At 37.5% G+C, this 16,935-nt stretch overlaps 2 long non-coding RNA genes across 10 annotated transcripts in view; one reads left to right on the forward strand and one right to left on the reverse strand.

Annotated features, from left to right (window-relative positions):
- The window catches only part of LOC140620225 (uncharacterized), a 96,094-nt gene extending 81,908 nt beyond the window's left edge, over positions 1–14,186 (reverse strand). For 6 of the 8 annotated variants that reach the window (XR_012020002.1, XR_012019999.1, XR_012020000.1 and 3 more), the window contains exon 1: positions 10,302–10,380. This is a non-coding gene — a long non-coding RNA (uncharacterized lncRNA). Of the gene's footprint in view, positions 1–1,098; positions 1,173–10,301; positions 10,381–13,705 lie in introns of those variants that run through there. The other 2 variants (XR_012020003.1, XR_012020004.1) reach the window with 2 other exon arrangements.
- The window catches only part of LOC140620224 (uncharacterized), a 62,527-nt gene continuing 59,723 nt past the window's right edge, over positions 14,132–16,935 (forward strand). For both annotated transcript variants that reach the window (XR_012019995.1, XR_012019996.1), the window contains exon 1: positions 14,132–14,513. This is a non-coding gene — a long non-coding RNA (uncharacterized lncRNA). The remainder of the gene's footprint in view (positions 14,514–16,935) is intronic.

Consider the following 16,935-nt stretch of genomic DNA (forward strand, 5'->3'; position numbering starts at 1 on the left):
CTGTGTCTCTGCCTCTCTCTCTCTCTCTGTGTGTGTGACTATCATAAATAAATAAAAATTTATTAAAAAAAATCACTCTTCAAGAAAAAAAAATCACTCTTCATTTCTCACCAATAACCCATCCTCAGCCCTAGGCAACCACTAATCTACTTTCAGTTTCTATAGCTTTCCCTACTTTGGACATTTCATATAAATGTCATCATGTTATAGCCATCTTCTTTAATTAATTTGAATATGGTTTCTTGCACTTAGCATAATGTTTTCAAAGTTCTTTCATATTGTGGCACATTTCAGTACTTTTTAGGGCTGAATATCCCGTCATATTTATATGCCACATTTTATTTATCCATTCATCAGTTTATCGGCATTTGAGTTGTTTCCATTTTGTGGCTATTATAACTAATGCTGTTGTGACCTTCGTGTACATAAATTTTGGTGTGGACATATGTTTTCATTTCCTTTGGATATATAAGTGGAGTGGAATTGCTGAGTCATATGGTTAATTCCCTCCGCTCAAATTCTCTGCCTCTTGAATACATAGTCATTCTTCAAAATCCAACTGCATTTTCACTTCTCCACTCTCCCAAGAGCAGCTAATAAATCATTGCATCTTATCTGCTTTCATAACATTTTATATATAAGTGAATTGAGTGTTTTCTTATTGTTGTTATAATTACTAGTTAATAAATCTGTCTCCCCACTCATCGTGAGTCTCCGTGTAAGGAAATAAACTTTACTCATCTTTTTTCCCCCAGTAACTAGCTCATAGTTTTCAATAAATGGTCAAATAATAAGATGAGCATAAGTGAGTAATTTGTGACTTAGTCCAGTTTGAAAATTAAATCCATCAGCATTACACACTGTGGGTCAGGCACCATACTGTGCCCTGAAGGTATACAGATGGGTAAAAAGTGGCTTCTGTCCATGAGGGCAAAAATAGAGAAAAATGTCCAGGAAGGTTCTGTGCAGACACCCTGCCCACAATGTCTCACAAGCCCCTTGCTCCAGAGTGCCTAGCCTCTGGAGGCCTGCACTCTGCAGGAAAGGAAATGGGGAGAAACAGGAGAATGAGACAGGAATGTTGGAGCAGGAACTTACCTTCCCAATGGAAACTGGAAGGTGATGAATTGTAGGAGGCCCCAAAGTAGACAGATCAGTAGGAACCTGGGCTTTAGAATAGAAACTTTTTCAAATATGATGATTTGTACTTATTGCAAAGGCAAAAGCGAAATTATATTTAGGAGTAACCTACTCACTAAAAGCATCTTTAGCTAGACCAAAATATGGGCAAGAGGGCAGTGAAAAAAATGGAGCCCAGGCTAAATCTAGAGATGTTCACAAGTTATTTATTCATAGTGTAACACACGTTCAGTGACCAAATATTAGGGTACACACTGTGCTGGCCCTTGGGAAACAAAGGTGAATAAGGAAATTTCCTGACTAAAATATATACATACATGTATTGCAAACATGCGTGTATTATTTCCTCCTTTGTAAGGCACCATTACAAATTTAATATTAGCTTTTGGGGGAAAAAAAGCGTTGTACTAAACACAAAAGTCAATTGTCAGATTCATTCCAATATTTGGGATGTAATATGAAAAAGGTGTGTCCTAAAATTGAGGAAACACGTGCAATATACTGTCTATGTTATATGCATCTGTAACATACTCATATTATATAAAATTCCTAAATAAATATATCTGAATGTCAGTAAGTGTGAATTGTTTTTTATACATGATCTCACCCATTATTTGTATTCATAACCACATTATAGTAGGTAACCGAGATTGAGCATATACAATGTGCTGATATATTTTCTAGGCTATCTTTCCAAAGACTCTATGAGGTAGGTGCTAGATTATAGATGAGAAAACAGAGGCAAACTCATTCCCCAAGGTCACTGAATTTCTAGTCCACAATCATAGAGTGAGTAGGCAAGTCAAAATTTTGACTCAGGCAGTATCTGAGTATCTCTGCTCTAACCATTAAACAATACTACTTTCTCTATACGGTGGATCTTATACTTATTTGTGCCAATGAAGAAACTGGAGGTGAGAGGGAGTGCTAGGATATTCATAAGCAGTTCAAAAGAAGTTCATAAGAAGTGAAATCTGAATTTTAACCCAAACTTGTGGATATGTACATTTTTTACTGTATTTTTGCTGCATCATAAAGCTTTTGTGAATAAGTAGTTGAGTAAATATGCTGCTATAAGAATTATTTTTGTTTTAGGGACACCTGGGTAGCTCAGTGGTTGAGCGTTTGCCTTTGGTTCAGGGCGTGATCCCAGGATCCTGGGATTGAGTCCCACATCAGGCTTTCCTTAAGGAGCCTGCTTCTCCCTCTGCCTATGTCTCTGCCTCTCTCTCTGTGTCTCTCATGAATAAATAAATAAAATCTTAAATTTTTTTTTGAAATAGTTCTTTTGGCAATATATAGGCTCAAGTCTCTCTGGTGTGCATCTTCAGGAATGTGCAATTCTGGCCTGGGGATATATTTAGGAACACAACTTTTGTATGACTTCTTTCAAATCACACTTGAAGGAATTTGGGAACAATCTTTGTCCTGAAACACATTGTCCTTTAATGCTAAGCTACATGTCATTAATATGTACAAGCACATTAAACTTCTATAAATAAACCTAATATTTTAGCCTTTAACATACAGTGAGTTTTATAATGCTTTGCATATTTATTATTATTATCACAAAGTCACATTTGATTTCTTGATTCGAGTGGGCTAGAAGAACAGTCTGTTTGAGAATATATGCTAATGATAGTTTTGCTGTGTGTAGAAATTCATGTGGAGCCCTCACTGTTGAGCTACAAAACACTCCCAAGTTATAAACACGAAACTGGAGCAAACATTTTTTAAAAAGTGATGATGAAGTCATTATTAAGAGTATGTTCTGACCTTGGAAATTTAAACTCTGTGCTCTTTTATTGTCTTGGAATAATTTGCTTTGTCTTGAGAGTGTTACTTTCCAGCTTTCACAGAAACTTTTTCTTGAGGTTATGAAGAAAAACGTACTTTTTGCTTACAATCAATAATGTCTCAGTATCATAACAGCATATTGAGAGGGGAATAGAAATATCTCAGAATATTTTTTAAGGGCTTCATTCTTTGGTTAAGGTAAAGGATTTCATAGAGTTTACAACTTCTATCTTTCCTTTCTCAGGAAAGTATAAAAAGATGTATTAGCTCCCTATTGTTGTCATAACAAATTCCCACAAACTGAGTAGTAAGATACTTAATCGTAATAACTTTTTTTTTTAATATTTTATTTTGGTATTTGAGAGAGAGCAAACACGAGCAGAGTCAGGGGCAGAGGGAGAAGCAGGCTCCCTACTGAGCAGGATGCTCCATGTAGGGCTGATCCTGGGATTCAGATTGTGACCTGAGTGGAAGGCAGGTGCTTAGCTGACTGAGCCACATTGGTGTCCCAATCACAATAACTTTAAACATAAATTTATTATCTCGCAGTTCTGGAGGTCAGAAGTCTGAAGTGGACTTTCATGCGTTAAAATAAGGATATTGGCAGGGCTATGTTCCTTCTGGAGGTCGTAGGGGTTAATTGGTCCTTTTGCCTTTTCCAGATGCTATAGGCCAACTACATTTCTTGGCTGGTATCCCTTTCTGCCATTTTCAAAGCCTTTCACAGCACCTTCCAATCTCCTTAGGACTCTTGTGCTTCCCTCTTTTACTTCATAAAATCTCTAGTGATTAGATTGACATCATTGGTGTGCCTACCACAGTAGAAAAGGAGCAAGTATTAGCAATTTCTGTCCTTTTATGATATGAAGTTGACCATCAGATGGACAGAAGAAAGCTCATTAAATACTCTGATGATTGGATATACTGTTGCAACATGTATCAGAATATTAGCTTTTGGTGAAATTCATTTATGAGCTTATTCTTTTAGGACTGTAAACTTCAGAGTCAAATAACAAGAATCTTTTCCTCACACATGAAGCCAGAGCTATCATTTGTCAATATGCCTTATTAATCAGATGTTTTTATAGCACTTGAGTTGATGATACTAAATAACTGGACAGCTTTCTTTATACCTTTTTATTTTTTTTTAAGATTGCATTTATTTATTTGACAGAGAGAGAGAGAGAGAGCACAAGCAGGGGGAGCAGCAGGCAGAGGGAGAAGGAGAAGCAAGCTCCCCACTGAGCAGGGAGCCTGATGTGGGGCTCAATCCCAGGACCCTGGGATCATGACCTGAGCTGAAAGAAGATACTTAACCAACTGAGCCATTCAGGCACCTCTCCTTTTTACCTCTTGATATTAATATTTGAGGCATATTTATGAAGGTGTTCTTAAACAGCTGGTGGTATGAAACATCTCTAACTCAAATTTAAAATTTGTTTTAGTTGAGGTCTGCATGTATATTTTAATATTAGAAATAGAACAAGAAGAAAGCCAGCAAGAAAGAAGAAAGTTAAGTGACATCTATAAAACACAAGAAACTTTAGGGTCTTTAGGAACCTGGGGAATTTGAAAAATATTTCAGTCCCTAGAATATCATTTAATTCAAGAAGGATTTCAAGCATGCCAAAATATTAAAGAAGTATTATAAAACATTTAAAAAAAGGACCTTTGTAAAAAGATATTTTTACCCCATTACACATTCCAATCATGAAGAGGAGTAGAGACCTTTGCTCAGTGGAAAGGTTGGTGATGACAATGCATGATGTTTGCCTTGAGTGTGGCAATAAAGGAGTAGAGTCATATGGATCACATATTTGCTCTGCATTTAATGTTTTGTTTGGATTCTGCTGAATGAACATACCAAAAAGTATTAGGCTTTGTTGAAAACATGTAGTTCTTTTTTTTTTTTTTTTTAAAACATGTAGTTCTTAATATTATTTCTATTCTCTTAGTACCACTAAAAGACAGGGTGGGTTCTTCTGTTCCAAGGAAATTGATGGGAATCTTGCCAAAAATGCATTCCATTAAATGCATTAATAAAGATCATGGGAGAGGTATATTGCCTTTTCTTATCATCATTTCTAAAGTTATTTTATTATAGCCACAGCAAATAATAAAACCAACATTTTCCTCATACGGTTTTGTAAGGGCAAATGACAAACAAAAACCAGAAAATGAACTCAAAAGGAGGAAAAACAAGCAAAACATTCTAGAGAGGACCACCAGAATACACCCCATGATAGGGAAAAAAATGTGAAAAATAGACTGTCAAGTACAGTGTGGGATCATAAATAAAATCAAGATACATTAAAGAAAAATATTTAAAAACATGAAAAATCATGAAAAGACATAGGTAATTATAGGAAATAAGTTTTAAAAAATAGTGAATGTTAATTAAGGTTCACAAATTACACAGATGTCAGGAATGATGTATTTTGAGTGTTTAGCAAAACACGATGTATCTCAAAATTTCATATATCAAAATGTAAATTAGGAGGCAAGGGATGCATTTAATTGCAAAGAATAAATCAAAGATGTTTTCCTTGGATAGCATATTATCAGAATAATGCAACAGAGGCTCCATATTAATGTAAAGTAAAAGGGACAAATAGTGGTGGGCTGCTTCCAGAGAAGGCTACTGAGGGTACTATCAAGGGTAGAAGTGTAGAGAGACAAAAAGGCATAAAAATACAGGTTACATGAGTGTTTAAAGCAGAACAAATAGAGAAACTATTAAACTTTTATTTTGTTTTGTTTTTGTTTTTGTTTTTTACCAAGAATCAACTTGGGTTTATTTTCAAGAACATTTTGCAAACCTTTGCTTGGTTCTGTCTTTGTTTAACTTTTAAAAGTATATACTCTTATTCTTGGATTTCTGTTTAGGCATGTCTGAATACAAGATCTGGAAACAGTGATGGGCTGGTAAACTTGTTCTCTGAAAAAAAACAAAAAACAAAACAAAAAACCACCACAAAATGAAAAACCACCCCAATTTGTAGAATTTGCCAATTTATATGCTGTAAATTCTTCCGCCATGGCTGATTTCCAACTACCCACCTGATGTCACTGAATGGGAAGTTTGGAAGAGAGGCACAGAATTGGTTCTAGCCAGCTTCAGCAATGCATTATTTGAAACTAATGATTTTGCTTTCTAAAATATATCTGCATAATTGTTGAGAATCATACTGGGAACACTTTTCTTCTCACTTTATGGATTTCTCAAACTCTTAAATGAGGACAAAGCAGTACTAAGATATCATGGGCAGTCAAATAAGTATAAAAATCTATTTTATGCTTAAAGAATTAAAATGAAAAAAATCTTAGCTACCCTTCTGTATCAGTTCTGTGCCTCTAGCAAACCAACTCCAAAATGGAATTAGAGGTGCAAGAGACTTATTGGAGGGTGGAATACCTCAAACTAAAGGGGAAAGGGATAGGTATGGAGTCTTCAGACCATAATACAGGTCTGATATCTTAGAAAGGGGAGAAGTTAGGAAGAATTGGGTAGGAAAAGCCTCAGACTACACATAGCTCTGAGAAAGTCTTGGCCATGCTGACCAAAGTTGGACCCCAGTGCCTGGGTTAGTCATTAAGGGAGTCTTCTAGGAGCTAGAATGGCCCCTCTCCAGTCATTGGCTAAGAACAACCCATGAATAGGATGACTTATCATGGCAGATGATTGCAGAAGACTCCCTTTGGAGGGTTTTACTGGCATCCTACATGACTGCCATAACTTCCTCTTCTAAGATGCAAAAACTATCAGTTCTATGTGGTGGAAATTTGTATCTTCTTTGTTCACTAATATATTGTCAGCATCTCAAATAATAAGTGACATAGTGAGTGCTTCATAAATACTCCCTGAATTAATTAATTATAGCCTTTATTGTATAGCCTTAGTCATTCATTCATATAGATGTTCATAAATGTACTATCTTGCATTTAGTCATTGCATTATAGAGATAATGTGTCCTCTCTTCTTGAGAAACTAATTCACAGTTTCTTAGCAAACTAGTGACACCATTATAGCATCACTGCAATGTTGGTTGTTTTTTGTTTTGTTTTGTTTAAAGATTTTATTTATTTATTTATTCATGAGAGACACAGAGAGAGAGAGAGAGAGAGAGAGAGAGAGAGACAGGCAGAGGAAGAGGCAGGCTCCATGCAGGGAGCCCAACATGGGACTCGATCTCTGGTCTCCAGGATCATGACCTGGGCTGAAGGCAGTGCTAAACCGCTGAGCCACCCGGGCTGCCCTGCAACGTTGTTTAAAGTCTGTAACAGACTTACAAAGAATATCTTGAAGAATGACAGGAAAAGAGAAGTCAGGAAAAGTTTCACACCGAAAGTGGCTTTATCTGATTTTTAAGTCTTCAATAGTTTCATGAGATTTAGATGGATTTTTTTGTTTCTGAAATGAAGGAAAAGGATTCAGGTTAAAACACTGTGCAAATGACTATAAGCTGAGCCAACCAAGTTTATGGGCCTCCCAGAGGAGAACCAAGGGAGAGCCTAAAGTTACTCACTATAATGTATGCCTATTTCAGAAAAGGAAGTCTTTTGGAACTTACAAGCTTCTATTTCTCCTACAGCTCCAGTTCAGTCAAACCTACATTTGTTAGAGGTACTCCTTAATCAGATGGTCAAGGGAAAAGATTTATGCGCCATCATTCTATCCAACCATCTATCTATCCCATCCACCCATTTATCCATCCATCCATCCTGTTTTTTTGTCTCCTCGGCTACTTAATTCCATGTTTGAAGGTGTATTTTCATGTTTCAAATAAAAAAATTCTACTACAGTGTTAATATGGTATGGGATCACTTCCTGATTCTCTGTCCTACTGTCCCCACCCTCACCCATTCTAGGCTGTCAGGTATTTAGTAATGACACAGAGAAGCAAAAAAGTGAGCTCTTATCTGGATATATCAGCACAGTACAGCTGCTCAGGACCAAACTCGCTACGAGATTTAAACCTTTCTATTCAATAGAAGTGATGTTATTTTAAATGAGTTATTGGCATTTCCATCTTTATTGCATGGGTTTGTTCATTCATTCATTTGCTCAAGCAATATTCTGTACAAAACTTCTGGACTGGGAGAAAGTAGAATGCTAGAGGGTCATAAGATAAATAATTTTTTAAAAGCTGGCATTGAAAATGTTATGATCACAAAGCAAGGTATTTGGAATTAGGGTGGCTATAGGTAAGGAAAATGATCAGGGTGAGGCCATGGGAGGGAGCAGCTGTAGTGGAGTAGAGGTCTAGGTCATTGGCTATGAGGCTTTTGAGGAACTGAGAGGCCAGGGAGTTGGATGGTTGCCACCTGGGTGCTGAATTCTGCCAAGATTATGGTAGAAAATGGAATTGACACAAAGTCTACATTAGTTGCAGGAGTAAAGGTCTGCTATGGATGAAGAGTGTTAAGTGAGGGCTGTAGATGAGAACAAGAAGGAGGAAAAAAGCATGGTGTTTCCAGATAAGATGTCTTTCAAAAATGATTTCTTTAGAGAGTCGGGATAAATGACCAAGAAACAGTGATCGGATTGAGAAGGACCCACATCACACCTCCTGATTTTGAGGACTATATGAGGGAGCAGCCACCAGGTAAGGAAACTGCAAAGGAAGCACCTCCTTGGTGCAGGGCCAGGTATCAGAGTAAGATTAGGAGGCAGGATAAATGACATAGCCCAACTTTCATTGTTAGAAGTTCAAAGTGAGTTAGCCAGCGGAGATAGTAGAAGAAATTCAATTTTAACTTAGTCTTCTCATTCACAGGCTGTACTTCCTCTGCCCCCACTGAAGCCTGACATTTGAAAATGGTCAGGATCCATTATGGACTGTGGCCACAGTTACATTTGAGGGCAGAACTCATTTTGCCTCCTTTCTTATCCATGAACACTGGGATAGAAAATCAGAGTAGGTCAAACAGAAATAGGATAGCAGGCCTAATGGGAATAATAATAAACTCATCTCTTCCTTCTTTTATTATAGGTTTAAAATTTTTTTATTTTTAAAAGATTTTATTTATTTATTCATGAGAGAAACAGAGAGAGAGAGAGGCAGAGAGAGAAGCAGGCTCCATGTAAGGAGCCTGATGCAGGATTTGATCTGGGGCCCCAAGACCACACTGTGAGCCAAAGGCAGATACTCAACTGCTGAGCCACCAAGGTGTCCCTGTTATGTTTTTGTTTGTTTGTTTGTTTGTTTGTTTTTAAGATTTTATTTATTTGAGAGAAAGAGAGAGCATGAGCAGGGGGAGAAGCAGGAGGAGAGGGAGGAGCAGGCTCTTCACTGACCAGGGAGCCCAATGCTGGACTCAATCCCAGCACCCTGGGATTATGACCTGAGCTGAAGGGAAACGCTTAACCGATTGAGCCACCCAGGCACACGTCTTATTATGGTTTTAGAGGCCTAAAATGGATAGTTGTATTTTTCTCTCTTTTGGGGGTGGTGGAGAATATGAAATTGACGTAGATTTGGTTAGTGCTATCCTAGTTTGTGAAGCAATTGCTCTCTGCATTAGTAATGCAAGGGACTTTTAGAAAACCCTTTGCAAAGTTGCTTCAGAAACTAAAAAGAGTGTTCTTTTTCTTTACTAGCACATGGGAAAACTAGTAGTTTGCAGGCTATGTTTGAGGAAAACTGTAAAATAGTCGTCCTCCAATCATTTTTTTTTTTTATTATTCATGAGAGAGAGAGAGAGAGAGAGAAAGAGAGACAGGCAGAGGGAGAAGCAGGCCCCTCACGGGGAGCCCGATGTGGGACTTGATCCCAGGACTCCAGGATCACACCCTGAGCCAAAGGCAGATGCTCAACCACTGAGCCACCCTGGGGGTCCCAATCAGTTTTTTTTTCACACCTTTCCTGTCTTTGGATGCCACTGGCCTCTCCACACACCCTGTATCTTGTGGCAGCCCTTGGATGCTTAATCCCACTGCAATAGCCCACCCAAAACTTCTCATTAGAACAGTGTCCTTGTCCTCTCCATTCAATCAAAATCTTACCTAAATTATGTCCCATTTTTTGGATTATGTACCTGTATTCTCATCAGAGAGCTTTTAGCTGAGATATTTAAATTCGAATGAAGGGATTTTCCAGCAATCAAGTTACTGGGGAAACAGGGTAATATTCGTCAAGTTAGAACATGAAGACAACTGCTTACTACATCTACTGCAACCTCCAGTAGTCATTACATAGGATTCATCCTTTATGAAGAGAGTGAAGCCAAAGCCGTTAAACTTCATGATTACAGAATTATTGACAAAGTCTGGAAATCAAGGAACCAAATAAGATACTTGCTGAAATCTGCTAGACAAAATGTGCCATTCTGGATTCCTGCTAATTGGCTAAGGCATAACTCACCAGAGAAAACCTTGGATATAAGATCCAATCCATAGCAAATCTCAGACACAAGATGCAGAGTTCTTGTCACCATGGAGACAACAGAAAGAGAAGACCATGTCATTATCCTTAAGGACTTCAGCTACAACAGAAATGAGCAGGAATATAAAACCTTGTTCATACCCTCAACACCAAGTCCAGATGAGTGTACTGAAAAGTATACTACATGAAGGCATAGCTCAGCAAAGAGGGGATTTTTTTAGGATACATGGCTAGCTACTTCACTGTCATGTTGTATTTATCTTCTTATAAAATCTACCTGCTTTAACTAAATGTGGTGGCATATATTCCCTCTCAAGTAGTTTGGATATTGAATAAAAAGTTACAATAACTATAGTTCAATTGATGTGTTGGTATTGAAGTCAAGAACAGAAACATCATGTATACATTCATTTATATATCCATTCATCCATACTCCATTAATTATATTTTCAACTGTTTTTATTCAAGGCTCAGCATGGGTCAGGCTTTGATAACAATAAGTAATATGTAGTTCTTACTCTTAAAAAATTCTAAAATCTCATTTACCAACGAGTGAAGGCCGTGACTACATTGTAAGAAGATAGGCTACAGAGTCTCCTATGCTGGTAGTATAAACTTGACCAGTTAAGTTGGATGCTTTGTAAATAAGTTCATTGTAGGTGATATTGGTGTTTCTAAGAATAAAAAAGTATACACACATATTTACTTGTGGAAAAAATATTAACCTTATTGATGACATTAGGAACTCCAGAAAGCTGTTGAAGAAAACCAGAGCTGGATAGCAGTTAAAATGGTAGAAGCAGATTTTAATCAGGAACTACTGCAATAGAGGAAAAGAGACCTCAGTATAGAACTGGTCTCAATTCCAAGAACTTCATGGACAAGTGGAGGTTTCTAGCCAAGGAACAGGGTGGATGGAAAATTACTAAGAATAGATATTAGGGTTAAGAGGGAGATTCAGGCTAAACTTACTTAACAGTATTCTTGCTGAAGGCTACGAGGGTGATTAGATATCACCTGGGGGATGATGGAGATGAAGAATTTGATCAGATATCAAGGGTAACTGAAACTTTACCTAGGTGGAAGAGTGAGAACAAATCAGGACATTTGTTAGTAAAGAATTGATGGGGTTTTGAGAGGTTTAGAATTTAGTACTGATATTACTGCTAATAGTAAGAAAGTCCATCTGTTTAAATCTTGCTGGCTCTTAATTTCTTTATTTGTAAAATTCAAAGATAAGACTAAGCGGTTATCTAAAGAAGTCTAAGATGACAAGATAACAGCTCCCAAGCAGTATGTCATGGCAGGGTGAAATCAAAGGCCACAGCAGATCTCTTTCTATGTATATATTTATTCTTTACAAGGGGGACTCTCATTTCTCCTTCATAGATCTGCATTTTATGTGTGCTTAGCCTGGTCACACTCATCATCAGTCAACTTGATCATTCAGTAAACATTGAGTGCCCACCCTGTCCCGGACCTTAGGCTGGGGACAGTGCTCCTGGATCTCACATGGCTGGCATGAAAGAACCCTTTCCTTCTGGCCAGAGTAATAAGTTTCTCTGGTCAGAAGAAGACCTCCAAACACTGTTTGGTCTACAAACAGGGTAGTGAATGTCTTTCAAGAAGGCATTTGACTTAGAAATAGTTTTGATAAAAAGAGGTTGCTTGTGTAATTACCCAGTTCAGAGTATCTTGAAGAAGGAGTTTGAGATGATTTTGAAGATGAAAACCCCACCTCCCTTTCATGAACTGGGTTCAGAACAGGGACACCACAAATGCTTACATGTAAGAGGATATGCTGCAAAGAACTCTTTTGAAAATAGTCTTTGAGGGATCCCTGGGTGGCGCAGCGGTTTGGCGCCTGCCTTTGGCCCAGGGCGCGATCCCGGAGACCAGGGATCGAATCCCATATCGGGTTCCCAGTGCATGGAGCCTGCTTCTCCCTCTGCCTGTGTCTCTGCCTCTCTCTCTCTCTCTCTCTGTGACTATCATAAATAAATAAAAATTAAAAAAAAATAGTCTTTGAAATGAATGCCTGAATCATCCAACTGCATGTCTCCCTGATATCTTCGGTGTTATGGTTTGAACTATGTCCCTCCAAATTCACATATTGACGTCCTAACTTCCAAATCTCACAATGTGACCTTATTTGAAAACAGAGTTATTACAGATATAACCAGTTAAGATGAGGTCATTAGGGTGGGCAACAAACAAATAAACCCCAAACCACCCAAAATGGCCAACAAATCTCAAGATCTCTTATCCTTGATAGATTTGATTGGAACAAACCTTAGCAACAACTTGATGCTGTGCTTCCAACCTCCAGAACGATGAGACAATAGCTTTTTGTTGTTTAGGCCACCATTCTATGGTCCTTTGTTACCGCAGCCCCAGCAAAATAAATAAATAAATAAATAAAAATAAAAAAAATAAAAAAAATCCATCAATGGGACTGAAAATGTTGCATTGCTATTTCTATAAGAACAGTTATGTATGAGGGGCTTAGGGTAGGTTGGGACTCTTAGAACATTTATTACATTACTCTCAGGAGTGTAGGCTTAGCATAAAGGAAACAATCAGCTTAAATGTACACCTAGAAAATAGAAATATACAGTGCAGATTTTCCTCTTAAAACACATGTTGACAGGATCTTAAAAAGAGGTATTGAAAAAAAACATATGTATATGACCTTCTGGGAAAGATAGACACAGAAGAAATACAGAGAAAATGGAAGATAATAAAGAATTCAGCAAGTGCTCTTAAATGCCACAGTCACAATTCATTCCAACAAAGTAGAGCCACATACAATGTTCAGTAGATAAAGAGAATGGTGTTTATATATATTTTTTTCTCATGTTATGATCTCTGCAACCAGTAATAGGAGAGCCTGGGAAGAAATGTGAGGCTCAGCCAGAGGGGGACAAACAGAGGCAAAGAAGACATTTGAGGCTGATTAAGATGGTTCTCATCACATTCACTACCCAGCTTTCTAGCAAATCAAGCTGGCAAAATCACCTTCAATATGCAGCTTTGTTTGTTTTTTTACCACTTTGGAGATCAGCAATTCTCACAAATGGTTTGAAAAAAACAATCTTAGAGATATGGGGATGTTTGGATGGAACAAAACCCAAATTAGTGTGCTCTGGATGACCTACTGTCCTGGCCACTCTGGTCCACTCCCTTGCCCGCTCCTGCCTATTGCTGTGCTTGCCTTCTTTCACTCGGCACCTGGGGACTGACCTGTCTCTTCCCCCTTTTTCTTTCTGGAGTGGACTACTAAACAGATTGAAAAAGAGAGGTGAAATATGTTGCATTTAGTTTAGGCCTTTCGATTATTTTCATATTCTTAAGGAAAATATCAATAGGTTTTGCTCTCTCACCTTTCCACTATTTGCCATTTTCCTTGGTGAGCCTAAGGTGTCCCTCTGTCTGAAGGGTCGAGGTGGGCACAAGAGTGGGAATAAATTGCCACAGTGAGGTTGAAAGATAGTCAATGCAGGTTTTGCAGCATTTGACAGTGGGTTTGAAGGCTTTTTCATGGAAGGAGAAGGCCTTCTCTATTCCCTTGGTGCAGAGCTCTGTACCTTCACACACTGATGTGCTTAGAATGAGTCACAGACATAAAAAACATTGATTTCCTCAGAACTGCCGGGGGTTTTAAAGTAAGGCCTGGGGCCGGGAATGCAGATAGGCCACACTCGCCAGGATCCCGACTTTGAGGTCCTCACCATGACAAGAAAACCGGGAGTTGACAGAAGCTGCTGGCAGCAACCAAGGGAACAACATCGCCATGGAAACCAAGGGAATCAGAGGACAACGCGAGGACGTGAGGTTTCCTTTACTTAGGAGGTCACAGAAGCCACAGACCTGCACCAGGAGAAAAGGAGATGGGAAATCTGAGTGGCTGCATATTTTATCTGAAAGCATCAAATTATTACAGCAGGCTATATTGGGCTGATTAAATGCAGGCTTCCTCTTTTACCACCCAGGCTTCAGGGGCTTTTGAGGAAGATTAGTCTTAAGGAATGAAGAAGATATATTCTCTTTGCACGTCCCTGTTACAGTGAGGGTATATATGCTACTCAGCTTAATTTTATTAACTTTTGCTCAGGCTTTTGGCTGTTTGATATTCAGGATGAGACGAATCAAGAAGTAGAGCAATAACCGATGTGAAGGGGATGTGAACAGGTACATTCTGTGCCCTGTGTCACTTCTGCTGACTAGCTCTCTTCACTCCTTAGGGGAACTGAAAATCTATGGGTGCTTTTGCAGTAAGAGCAATCGTGGCCTGTCTGCAGACATCTCTTCCTTAGGCTTTTATTTTTTTAATTTTTTTCCCCTGAGGTTTACTATAATGATGGGCACTGATTTTTCAGCCCTGTTGGTTACTGGGTAGAATGAAGACAACTAAGTTGCTCAAAGAAACTTGATGATAAAGTTGGTAATATTGTGCTTTTCAAATAGTAACCTAGGATCAGGTTTTTAAAAAATTTCTAATCTGTTATAGACCTGGGGCTTCTATAAAATACAATAAAAGTGAGTCACTGAGCTCCAGAGAATTTCAGTGTGCTGCTGAAGATCCTGAGCATTGGTGGTGGCACTGATGAATGGCAAAGCTGGTACATTAATTAGGATAATCTTCCTCTACTTTCACTGTACTTGCACTTTTCCTTTTCTTTATATTCATAGCTACTGCCTCAAAGACAGTTTGCTATGAATATTTCTTCTAATCTTAGGGAAAAAAGGTGAGTGTCTGAAGGATTTTGGTTAAGCATTTGTAGTCAGGGCCTTGCACTGGATATTATACAACCGTTAATTTAAAGTGATACAGATCTGCCCACTCAGAACTAATAATCGGATGTAATGACTGGGGAGTAAGCTTTGCATTTAGACCATGATACACTAAACAAAACTCCTCAAACAAAGGCAGCCAAATAAAAACACTGAGGATCCCTGTTTTATAAATGACAATGCTGCATTAGGAACACTCTTGAGTGCAGATAACACACCCCCAAAAGCACTGGAGATAGAATATCAGGATTCCTAATTATGTTAATTTCAAGTTTCTGGAAGGTAAAAACATTTATGTTTCCATATAAGGATTGAAGATATAAAGAAAATGTTTAAAGGGAAATGTTAATGGAAATAAAAACAGGTGGTATGTAAATTTCTAACAATAATTTCTAATTTGATGTATAATTTTCTGGTGAACAGAAAACACAACAGTTAGTAGAGAACATGCTGCATTTGATAGCTTAACTGCATTGGGCTCCATTAGCCATTAAAAGAAGGTATTTGCTTCTGTTTTATCTTTAGTTTTAAGAAAGGCTTTTTTCCTATGCTGTGAATTGTGTTAATAGGACAACTATTTCACATTGGATAGCTCCAAATTGCTTATTTAGGTGTTTCTATGGTCCAGTAACTAAGCATGGTTGAATATGTAATTAGCTTTTAAACTCTACCCTAATAGGCAATATACGGCTGCTGTTCTATAGAACTTCATTTAACATGTCCCTAAGCATTTTTGGAATGTTAAATAAGAGAGTGTTACTTGGTATTTGCCTCAGTGCAGTGAATTTATCTCCCAATAGACACATAATCTATACAAAAGTTTGAGAAGAACTATTTAGTGTAGTGATATGAATACAAAATCTATTATAGGGTCTAGGGTACACAGACCATTCAGGAAATTGAAAGGAAGTAGTGATATACCTGGAAAGTCCTTACAGGATTCAATTTCATTTGAAGATACAAAATAAAGCACAAAAATAGAAAATGTATATTGTTTTAGAAGTAAAATAACAGATATTTAAGTAGGTGTTGGGCAACACAACTGGAGGAAAAAAGTAGGGTGAACAACTGAAATTCAGTTAGAAAAATTCTTATAGTTTATCTAAAATTCTATCTTGAAATGATAAGAATGTCTCTGAAATTGTTACAACATTCTTCCTCTTCCAGAAAGTTGCCTTATGAGCTATGAGATACTAAGAAAGCTTATTGCAACATGTTATGATTGCAAGAAGGATCACAGGGCAGAAGGGAGATATAAAAAATAATATTTTCTGAAATATTAAGAAAATCATAAGAAAGCTAAAAATTTTCCATGATTCCTCAATTGAATTTAGAACTAAAACAAGGACTTTCTAGTTCTATTAATAAATACTTTAATTGAGTGCAGGGAGAATTTTTCATGATTATTTCACAGAGATCAATAATTCCTGTAAACCTGTGGATTCTGATTTTGGCATCTTTGAATGAGGTAAGTGGATTTCAACAGCAATTTTTAAAAATCTTTGCTTAACTAGAATTAATAGACTTGGGAATTATGTGGAAAGTCAGAGTTGTCAATGAAAGATTACTTCCAAATATATTGTTAGACATGTAAGTGAAATAAAATAAAAAATAAAAAATAAATAATAATAATAAATAATAATAATAAATAAAAATAATTAAGTTGGAATATTTAGAAGAAACTCCAAGGGTTTCTAGCCTTTGTTGAGAGACAAAACAAGGAGAGAAGGATGAACTATTTAAAGGCATCTTGATACTCAGAAGTAATTTCCCACTATGGCTGAAATGTGCTTGCCTCACTCTATTTCCTTGACAAGGG

The sequence above is a fragment of the Canis lupus genome, chromosome 28 (genome assembly GCF_048164855.1).
Source record: "Canis lupus baileyi chromosome 28, mCanLup2.hap1, whole genome shotgun sequence".
NCBI lineage: Eukaryota > Metazoa > Chordata > Mammalia > Carnivora > Canidae > Canis > Canis lupus.